The sequence below is a fragment of the Cryptomeria japonica genome, unplaced genomic scaffold (genome assembly GCF_030272615.1).
Source record: "Cryptomeria japonica unplaced genomic scaffold, Sugi_1.0 HiC_scaffold_140, whole genome shotgun sequence".
Taxonomy (NCBI): domain Eukaryota; kingdom Viridiplantae; phylum Streptophyta; class Pinopsida; order Cupressales; family Cupressaceae; genus Cryptomeria; species Cryptomeria japonica.
This window is the reverse complement of record NW_026728962.1, coordinates 59,464-70,000: the sequence shown is the minus strand read 5'-3', so window position 1 is coordinate 70,000 and position 10,537 is coordinate 59,464. Positions and strand designations below refer to the sequence as shown.

At 58.2% G+C, this 10,537-nt stretch overlaps 1 non-coding gene across 1 annotated transcript; it reads left to right on the top strand.

Annotated features, from left to right (window-relative positions):
• Window positions 1-10,418: 10,418 nt before the first annotated feature.
• Window positions 10,419-10,537, top strand: LOC131866305 (5S ribosomal RNA). Its single transcript, XR_009364925.1, has one exon. It is a non-coding gene; the product is annotated as a 5S ribosomal RNA (ribosomal RNA).

Here is a 10,537-nt window from a genome sequence, read left to right as displayed (position 1 = left end):
GATACACAGATGGTTCCAAGGCGGCCGAGGAGCCTCACCGCATAGCAATCGGGGGTGCGAGGCGAGGGATGGGGCGGGAAGGCCCCAACGGCTAGACGGAAGAGGCTTCAGGGCCGCCTAGGAATGGTCCAAGCATCGGACACGCTTGGGGCGACTACCAGTGACAGCCCCCTATCCCGCGATGCGTCCGATACGAAGATGGTTCCAAGGCGGCCGAGGAGCCTCACCGCATAGCAATCGGGGTGCGAGGTGGGGGATGCGGCGAGATGGCCCCAACGGCTAGACGGAAGAGGCCACAGGGCCGCGTCGGAATAGTCCAAGCATCGGACGCGCTTGGGGCGACTACCAGTGACAACCCCTTATCCCGCGATGCGTCCGATACGAAGATAGTTCCAAGGCGGCCGAGGAGCCTCACCGCATAGCAATCGGGGTGCGAGGTGGGGGATGCGGCGAGATGGCCCCAACGGCTAGACGGAAGAGGCTGCAGGGCCGCCTCGGAATAGTCCAAGCATCGGACGCGCTTGGGGCCACTACCAGTGACAACCCCTTATCCCGCAATGCGTCCGATACGAAGATAGTTCCAAGGCGGCCGAAGAGCCTCACCGCATAGCAATCGGGGTGCGAGGTGGGGGATGCGGCGAGATGGCCCCAACGGCTAGACGGAAGAGGCCACAGGGCCGCCTCGGAATAGTCCAAGCATCGGACGCGCTTGGGGCGACTACCAGTGACAACCCCTTATCCCGCGATGCGTCCGATACGAAGATAGTTCCCAGGCGGCCGAGGAGCCTCACCGCATAGCAATCGGGGTGCGAGGCGAGGGATGCGGCGAGATGGCCCCAAAGGCTAGACGGAAGAGGCTGCAGGGCTGCCTCGGAATAGTCCAAGCATCGGACGCGCTTGGGGCGACTACCACTGCCAACCCCTTATCCCGCGATGCGTCCGATACACAGATAGTTCCGAGGCGGCCGAGGAGGTGGGGGATGCAGCGAGATGGCCCCAACGGCTAGACGGAAGAGGCTGCAGGGCCGCCTCGGAATAGTCCAAGCATCGGACGCGCTTGGGGCGACTACCAGTGACAACCCCTTATCCCGCGATGCGTCCGATACACAGATAGTTCCGAGGCGGCCAAGGAGCCTCACCGCATAGCAATCGTGGTGCGAGGTGGGGGATGCGGCGAGATGGCCCCAACGGCTAGACGGAAGAGGCTGCAGGGCCGCCTCGGAATGGTCCAAGCATCGGATGCGCTTGGGGCGACTACCACTGCCAACCCCTTATCCCGCGATGCGTCCGATACACAGATAGTTCCAAGGCGGCCGAGGAGCCTCACAGCATAGCAATCGGGGTGCGAGGCGAGGGATGCGGCGAGAAAGCCCCAACGGCTAGAGGGAAGAGGCTTCAGGTCCGCCTCGGAATGGTCCAAGCATCGGACGCGCTTGGGGCGACTACCAATGACAACCCCTTATCCCGCGACGCGTCCGATACACAGATAGTTCCAAGGCGGCCGAGGAGCCTCACCGCATAGCAATCGGGGTGCGAGGCGAGGGATGCGGCGAGAAGGACCCAACGGCTACACGAAAGAGGCTTCGGGGCCGCCTCGGAATGGTCCAAGCATCGGACGCGCTTGGGGCGACTACCAGTGACAACCCCTTATCCCGCGACGCGTCCGATACACAGATAGTTCCAAGGCGGCCGAGGAGCCTCACCGCATAGCAATCGGGGTGCGAGGCGAGGGATGCGGCGAGAAGGACCCAACGGCTACACGGAAGAGGCTTCGGGGCCGCCTCGGAATGGTCCAAGCATCGGACGCGCTTGGGGCGACTACCAGTGACAACCCCTTATCCCGCGACGCGTCCGATACACAGATAGTTCCAAGGCGGCCGAGGAGCCTCACCGCATAGCAATCGGGGTGCGAGGCGAGGGATGCGGCGAGAAGGACCCAACGGCTAGACGGAAGAGGCTTCGGGTCCGCCTCGGAATGGTCCAAGCATCGGACGCGCTTGGGGCGACTACCAGTGACAACCCCTTATCCCGCGACGCGTCCGATACACAGATAGTTCCAAGGCGGCCGAGGAGCCTCACCGCATAGCAATCGGGGTGCGAGGCGAGGGATGCGGCGAGAAGGACCCAACGGCTAGACGGAAGAGGCTTCGGGTCCGCCTCGGAATGGTCCAAGCATCGGACGCGCTTGGGGCGACTACCAGTGACAACCCCTTATCCCGCGACGCGTCCGATACACAGATAGTTCCAAGGCGGCCGAGGAGCCTCACCGCATAGCAATCGGGGTGCGAGGCGAGGGATGCGGCGAGAAGGACCCAACGGCTAGACGGAAGAGGCTTCGGGTCCGCCTCGGAATGGTCCAAGCATCGGACGCGCTTGGGGCGACTACCAGTGACAACCCCTTATCCCGCGACGCGTCCGATACACAGATAGTTCCGAGGCGGCCGAGGAGCCTCACCGCATAGCAATCGGGGTGCGAGGCGAAGGATGCGGCGAGAAGGACCCAACGGCTAGACGGAAGAGGCTTCGGGTCCGCCTCGGAATGGTCTAAGCATCGAACGCGCTTGGGGCGACTACCAGTGACAACCCCTTATCCCGCGACGCGTCCGATACACAGATAGTTCCAAGGCGGCCGAGGAGCCTCACCGCATAGCAATCGGGGTGCGAGGCGAGGGATGCGGCGAGAAGGACCCAACGGCTAGACGGAAGAGGCTTCAGGGCCGCCTCGGAATGGTCCAAGCATCGGACGCGCTTGGGGCGACTACCAATGACAACCCCTTATCCCGCGACGCGTCCGATACACAGATAGTTCCGAGGCGGCCGAGGAGCCTCACCGCATAGCAATCGGGGTGCGAGGCGAGGGATGCGGCGAGAAGGACCCAACGGCTAGACGGAAGAGGCTTCAGGGCCGCCTCGGAATGGTCCAAGCATCGGACGCGCTTGGGGCGACTACCAGTGACAACCCCTTATCCCGCGACGCGTCCGATACACAGATAGTTCCGAGGCGGCCGAGGAGCCTCACCGCATAGCAATCGGGGTGCGAGGCGAGGGATGCGGCGAGAAGGACCCAACGGCTAGACGGAAGAGGCTTCAGGGCCGCCTCGGAATGGTCCAAGCATCGGACGCGCTTGGGGCGACTACCGTTGCCAACCCCTTATCCCGCGATGCGTCTGATACACAGATAGTTCCGAGGCGGCCGAGGAGCCTCACCGCATAGCAATCGGGTTGCGAGGCAGATTATTGGGAAGGGAACCCCCTGGGATGCGGCTCAAGCAGTGCCCAAAGGGACTGGAATGCGGAATCACATCGAGAGACCCAAATGCTATACGAGGGCTCAAATCGAATTATCGATTTGGCCACGACATGGACGCATCGGAACGACTACCTTTGCCGAACCACTCGCAATTGCATCCATACCGAAACCAATAGACATTTCCGTTAGAGCCCTCGCATAGCATTCGGGAATCTCGCATGCCCCTCTAAATCGACCAATGCTGGCGCTCAATGAAAATCCGAGCGCTACCACCGTTCGAGCGCCAGCATTGGTCGAGTTAGAGGGGCACGGGGGAGAATGCTCCAGTCAACACCTCCCCTATATAAGTTATTTGTCCGATTCTCGCACAACCGTAGTCTGCCTCGTCGAATCAAACAACGGTCCCAGATTCCGACTTCCGTTCCGTAGAGACCCAAAAGCTAGATGGAGGCTCGCAAGAAAGAGAGTCGGCGCATAGCAATCGGGTTTCTCGAACGTTTAGGGACCGAGCTCACTTGCGGATAGGGCAAAATCCGCCAAGCAACCCAAAAGCTAGACGGGGGCTCGAATCGAATCGCCTAGGCGGCCACAACAACGACGTGTTGGATCGACTACCAGTGCCAAACCATTCAGCAAGACTAGTCTGTGTCGAGGCCGGATAGAGATTCTCAGAGAGCGCCCGCATAGCATTTAGGAGACCTTCCGCGTCCCTCACACTCGACAAATGGTGGTGCACGTTTATAAATCCGAGCGATCCCAACCCTTTCAAGCACCAACATCGTTCGAGATAGAGGGGCACGGAGGGGGCTGCGTGAGACAACACAGTCCCCTATATAAGTTATTTGTCCGATTCTCACACATCCGAAGAATGGTCATCAAATCGGACAACAGCCCAAACTTCCGACTTCCGTCCCAGAAAGCCCAAGAGCTATCTAAAACGTTCATGGCCGGAACTCGATCGCGGCTATACCAGTCCGCCAAGCAACCCAAAAGCTAGACTGGAGCTCTAGTCGAATCACCTCTGTGGCCATTGCAAGGACGTGTTGGAGCGACTACCATTGCCGAACCATTCCGCAGGTCGAGTCCATACCAAGGCCGCATAGAGATTCACGATGAGCTCCTGCATAGCAATCAGGAGACTTGCCGTGTCCATCACAATCGATAAATCCTGGTGCAAGATTTTTGCATCCGAGCGCTCCAACCAGTCGAGCACCAGCATCAATCGACATAAACGGGCACGGGGGGAGGATGCTCGAGAACACTACCTCCCCTATATAAGTTATTTGTCCGATTCTCAAGCAGCCGAAGTCTGGTCATCGAATCGGGTCAAAGACCACAACTTCCGACTTTACCCACAATGCAAGTCATCGAATCGAACATCGGCCCCCGAGTCGGACTCCATGCGTATGTCAGGTCATCGGACCCAAATTCCGCCTTCCTGCGCATGGCGGGCCATCAATATCAACTCGGTCATCGGACCCAAACTCCGCCTTTTTGCGTATGGCACGCCTTCAAATCGGTCATCGGACCCAAATTCCGCCTTCCTGTGCATGGCGGGCCATCAACATCAACTCGGTCATCGGACCCAAATTCCGCCTTTCTGCGCATGGCACGCCATCAACTCGGTCATCGGACCCAAATTCCGCCTTCCTGCGCATGGCAGGTCATCGGACACAAATTCAGACCTCGCCAATATGCCTACGTATCGAATCGGTCATCGGACCCAACTTCTGACTTCATCCATACTGTAGGGTCTTTGAGGTTGGCGCGGTGCGCTCAACCCAGGGAGTCGACCCATCGAAGCATACACCTCCCCTATATAAGCTATTTGTCCGATTCCCACACCTGTGTAGTTTGCACCTCTGACCAGGACATCGACCCCAACTTCCGAACTCGACTGCAACGACGGCACCAGCGCCTTGGTGCGCACCTTGCGACGCACAGTCCCAACATTCGCCTTCCTGCACATGGCAGGTCATCGGACCCAAATTCCGACCTCGCGAGTATGCCTACATATCGAATCGGTCATCGGACCCAACTTCCGACTTCATCCATACCGTAGGGTCTTTGAGGTTGGCGCGGTGCGCTCAACCCGGGGAGTCGACCCAACGAAGCATACACCTCCCCTATATAAGCTATTTGTCCGATTCCCACACCTGTGTAGTTTGCACCTCCGATCAAGACATCGACCCCAACTTCCGAACTCGCCTCCAACGACCGAACCAGCGCCTTGGTGCGCACCTTGCAACGCACAGTGCCAACATTCGCCTTCCTGCACGTGGCAGGTCATCGGACCCAAATTCCGACCTCGCGAGTATGCCTACATATCGAATCGGTCATCGGACCCAACTTCCGACTTCATCCATACCGTAGGGTCTTTGAGGTTGGCGCGGTGCGCTCAACCCGGGGAGTCGACCCAACGAAGCATACACCTCCCCTATATAAGCTATTTGTCCGATTCCCACACCTGTGTAGCTTGCACCTCCGATCAGGACATCGACCCCAACTTCCGAACTCGACTAAAAAGACCGCACCAGCGCCTTGGTGTGCACCTTGCAACGCACAGTGTCAACATTCGCCTTCCTGCACATGGCAGGTCATCGGACCCAAATTCCGACCTCATGAGCATACCTACTAATCGAATTGGTCATCGGACCCAACTTCCGACTTCATCCATACCGTAGGGTCTTTGAGGTTGGCGCGGTGCGCTCAACCTGGGGAGTCGACCCATCGAAGCATACACCTCCCCTATATAAGCTATTTGTCCGATTCCGACACCTGTGTAGTTTGCACCTCCGCTCAGGACATCGACCCCAACTTCCGAACTCGCCTGCAACGACCGAACCAGCGCCTTGGTGCGCACCAAAAGTGCGCACTTTTGGAGGGCACTTTTGTGCGCTCCAAAGGTGCGCACTTTTGGAGGGCACTTTTCTGCGCTCCAAAGGTGCGCACTTTTGGAGGGCACTTTTTGGAGGGCACTTTTCTGCGCTCCAAAGGTGCGCACTTTTGGAGGGCACTTTTTGGAGGGCACTTTTCTGCGCTCCAAAGGTGCGCACTTTTGGAGGGCACTTTTTGGAGGGCACTTTTCTGCGCTCCAAAGGTGCGCACTTTTGGAGGGCACTTTTTGGAGGGCACTTTTCTGCGCTCCAAAGGTGCGCACTTTTGGAGGGCACTTTTTGGAGGGCACTTTTCTGCGCTCCAAAGGTGCGCACTTTTGGAGGGCACTTTTCTGCGCTCCAAAGGTGCGCACTTTTGGAGGGCACTTTTTGGAGGGCACTTTTCTGCGCTCCAAAGGTGCGCACTTTTGGAGGGCACTTTTCTGCGCTCCAAAGGTGCGCACTTTTGGAGGGCACTTTTTGGAGGGCACTTTTCTGCGCTCCAAAGGTGCGCACTTTTGGAGGGCACTTTTGTGCACTCCAAAGGTGCGCACTTTTGGAGGGCACTTTTCCTGTGCTCCAAAGGTGCACACCTAGGTGAGCACCTTCGACCACACCTTGTAGCACACCAAACTCTGACTTTCGACTTCATCCGCAATGCAGGGTCTTTGAGGTTGGCGCAATGCGCACAACCAGGGGAGTCGACCCATCAAACCCAACACCTCCCCTATATAAGCTATTTGTCTGATTCTCATACATGCGTAGCCTGCAGGAGCAATTAGGACATCGACCCCAACTTTCGGCTTCTAAACGAAAACAAGGTCTTTGAGGTTGGTGTAATGCGAACAACTAGGGGAGTCAACCCATCAAACCCAACACCTCCCCTATATAAGCTATTTGTCTGATTCTCATACATGTGTAGTCTACAGGAGCAATTAGGACATCGACCCCAACTTTTGACTTCTTAACGAAAACAAGGTCTTTGAGGTTGACGTAATGCGCACAACCAGGGGAGTCGACCCATCAAACCCAACACCTCCCCTATATAAGCTATTTGTCCGATTCTCATACATGTGTAGCCTGCAGGAGCCATTAGGACATTGACCCCAACTTTTGACTTCTTAACGAAAACAAGGTCTTTGAGGTTGGCGTAATGCGCACAACCAAGGGAGTTGACCCATCAAACCCAACACCTCCCCTATATAAGCTATTTGTCTGATTCTCATACATGTGTAGCCTGCAACAACGATTAGGACATCCACCCCAACTTCTGAATTCGTCTGCGTTGACCGCACCAAAGGTGCACGCCTTGGTGCTCACCAAAATCCGACTTCCGACTTCTTCTGCTATGCGGGGTCTTTGAGGTTGGCGCAGTGCGCACAACCAGGGGAGTCAACCCACCGAATGCAACACCTCCCCTATATAAGCTATTTGTCTGATTCTCATACATGCGTAGACTGCAGCAATGATTAGGACATCCACCCCAACTTTTGACTTCTTAAACAAGACAGGGTCTTTGAAGTTGGTGCAGTGCACACAACCAGGGGAGTCGACCCATCAAACGCAACACCTCCCCTATATAAAGCTATTTGTCCGATTCTCATACGTGTAGTCTGCAGCAGCGATTAGGACATCGACCCCAACTTCCGAATTCGTTTGCATTGACCGCACCAAAGGTGCATGCCTTGGTGTGCACCCTGGAGTGCACTTTGGTGCTCACCTCGGTGCACACTTTGGTGTGCACCTCGGTGTGCACCAAAGGTGCGCACCTTGGAGCGCACCAAAGGTGTACACTTTGGAGCGCACCACATAGGGTCTTTGAGAGGTTGGCGCAGTGCGCACACCAAGGTGGGTGTTGAGGTGCGTGCCGAGGTGGGTGGGTGCTAGGGTGCGCTCCATGGTGGGTGCCAGGGTGGGTGCGTGCTAGGGTGGATTCCAAAGAGGGTCATAGGGTGGGTGCCAAGGTGGGTTGGTGATATAGTGGGTTCAAAGGTGGGTACTAGGGTGGGTTCCAAGGTGGGTCACAAGTTGGGTGCCAGGATGCGTGGGTGTTAGGTTGGGTGCCAAGGTGGGCTCCTGCGTGGGTGGGTGCTAGGGTGGGTTTCAAGGTGGACGCGAGGGCGGGTGCCAAGGTGGGTAACAAGTTGGGTGTTAGGATGGGTGAGTGCTAGAGTGGGTGCCAAGGTGGGTGGGTGCTAAGGTGGATGCCAAGGTGGTTCACAGGGTGGGTGGGTTCTAGGGTGAGTTCCAAGGTGGGTCACAGGTTCAGTGCTAGGGTGGGTGTCAAGGCGGGTGTCGAGGTGCCTGGGTGCTAGGGTGTGGATGCCAATGTGGGTCATAGGGTGGGTACTAGGGTGGGCTGCAATGTGGGTGCCAAGGTGGGTAACATGCTCGGTGGGTTCTAAATTGGGTGCCAGGGTGGGTGTGCACCCACCTTGCCCGAGGTGGGTGCCAAGGTGCCAGTGTGGGTGGGTGCTAAGGTGGATGCCAAGGTGGGTGAGAAGGTGGGTGATAGGTTGAGTGGTAGGATGGGTGGGTGCCAAGATGGGTCACAGGGTGGGTGCAAGGGTGGGTAGGTGCTAGGGTTGGTGTCAGGGTGGGTGGGTGCTAGGTTGGGTTCCAAGGTGGGTGCGAGGGTGAGTGTCAAGGTGGGTCACAGGTTAGGTGCTAGGATGGGTGAGTGCTAGGGTGCAAAGGTGCCAGGGTGGGTGCTAGGATGGGTCGATGCTAGGGTGAGTGGCAAGGTGGGTCCACAAGTGTCAAGGTGGGTGCCGAGGTGGGTGCCAAGTCGGCGACTGCTATGGTGGATGCCAAGGTGGGTCACGGGGTGGGTGCCAAGTTGCTAGGTTGGGTTCCAAGGTGGGTGCCAACGTGGGTGCTAGGGTGCGTGGGTTAAAGGGTGTGTCACAACGTGGGTGCCAGGATGGGTGCGCACCCACACTGGCCAAGACGGGTGCGGGTGCAAGGTTGGGTTCCAAGCCCGGTCACAGGCTGGGTGCTAGGATGGGTGGGTGCCAAGGTGGGCACCAGGGTGGGTGCACCCACCCTGGCCAAGGTGGGTCACGGGGTGGGTCCTAGGGTGGGTAACGGGGTGGGTACTAAGGTGCGTGCCAAGGTGGGTCATAGGGTGGGTGCCAAGGTGGGCACCAGGGTGGGTGTGCACCAACCCTAGCCAGGGTAGGTCACGGGGTGGTTGTCGGGGTGGGCGTCAAGGAGCCAAGGTGGGTGGCAAGTAGCCAAGTTGCGTGCCAAGGTGGGTGTCGGGGTGGGTGCCAAGGATCCAAGGTGGGTGCCAAGGAACCAAGGTGGGTGTCTGGGTGGGTGCCGAGGTGGGAGCCAGGGTGGGTCCCAAGGTGAGTGCAAAGGTGGGTGCCAGGGTCAAGGTGAGTGCCAATGTGGGTTCCAAGGTGCCAGGGTCAGGGTGAGTGCCAATGTGGGTTCAAAGGTGCTAAGTTGGGTGCGAGGTTGGGTGCGAGGGTGGGTGGGTGCCAAGGTGTGCTAGGTGGAAGCCCGGGTGGGTCGGCATCCCATGGGTGTCGAGTTGGGTGCCTGATGGGTGCTTCTTGTCAAGTTTTAGTCGTCGGGACTCATTTCGAGCCTTAGAGGTCGTTTCTTGTCCGGTTGCCCTGTCTTCGACCTGGGAACCCAATTTTGGTCCTCGGGTCCCATTTTTTTTTGTCTCGCATCCCACTTTTGGCCTGTGGCCTTTTCGGGGTCGATTCTCGTTTTGGGCATCAGAGCATGTTTCTTCTCCTAAAACCCAATATTTGTTTATTAAGTCTCGGAACACATTTTTGTTCTCGTGGACCCATCATGGGTCTTGGAACGCATTTGTGGTCCTTGGGTCCCATTTTGCATCCCGAAACTTGTGTTTTGGTGCTTGATCCCTATTTTGGGTGCCCACCTTGCACCAAGTGCGCACCCGGGGCAAACCGAGCGCCTTGGTGCACCAGGGCAAGATCGAGCGTGCACCCGAGGCGCCCCGAACATGCACCAAGGTGCACTCGGCCCACATGTGAGCGCAGGTCGTTGCGCCCGAGGTGGTGTGTGGGCACCGCGTTGCAGACGGGACACTGCACGCACACGACGCCCCCTCCAGGTGCACGCACGTAGGCCGGGCCGGGTGCACACCCGACGCCCTAGCAAGGTGCGCGCACCCGGGCAGGGCTCACACTTGGCGAACGGGGCGCACTTCGCGAGGGAGGGTGTGCACCTCGACGGGGGTGGGTGGCCGGGGTGGATTCGCACGTGGGTCGCGGTTTGCTAAGTACACACTGCGACAAGCTCATAACGGGTGCGATCATACCAGCGTTAGTGCACCGGATCCCATCAGAACTCCGCAGTTAAGCGCGCTTGGGCCGGAGTAGTACTGGGATGGGTGACCTCCCGGGAAGTCCCGGTGTTGCACCCT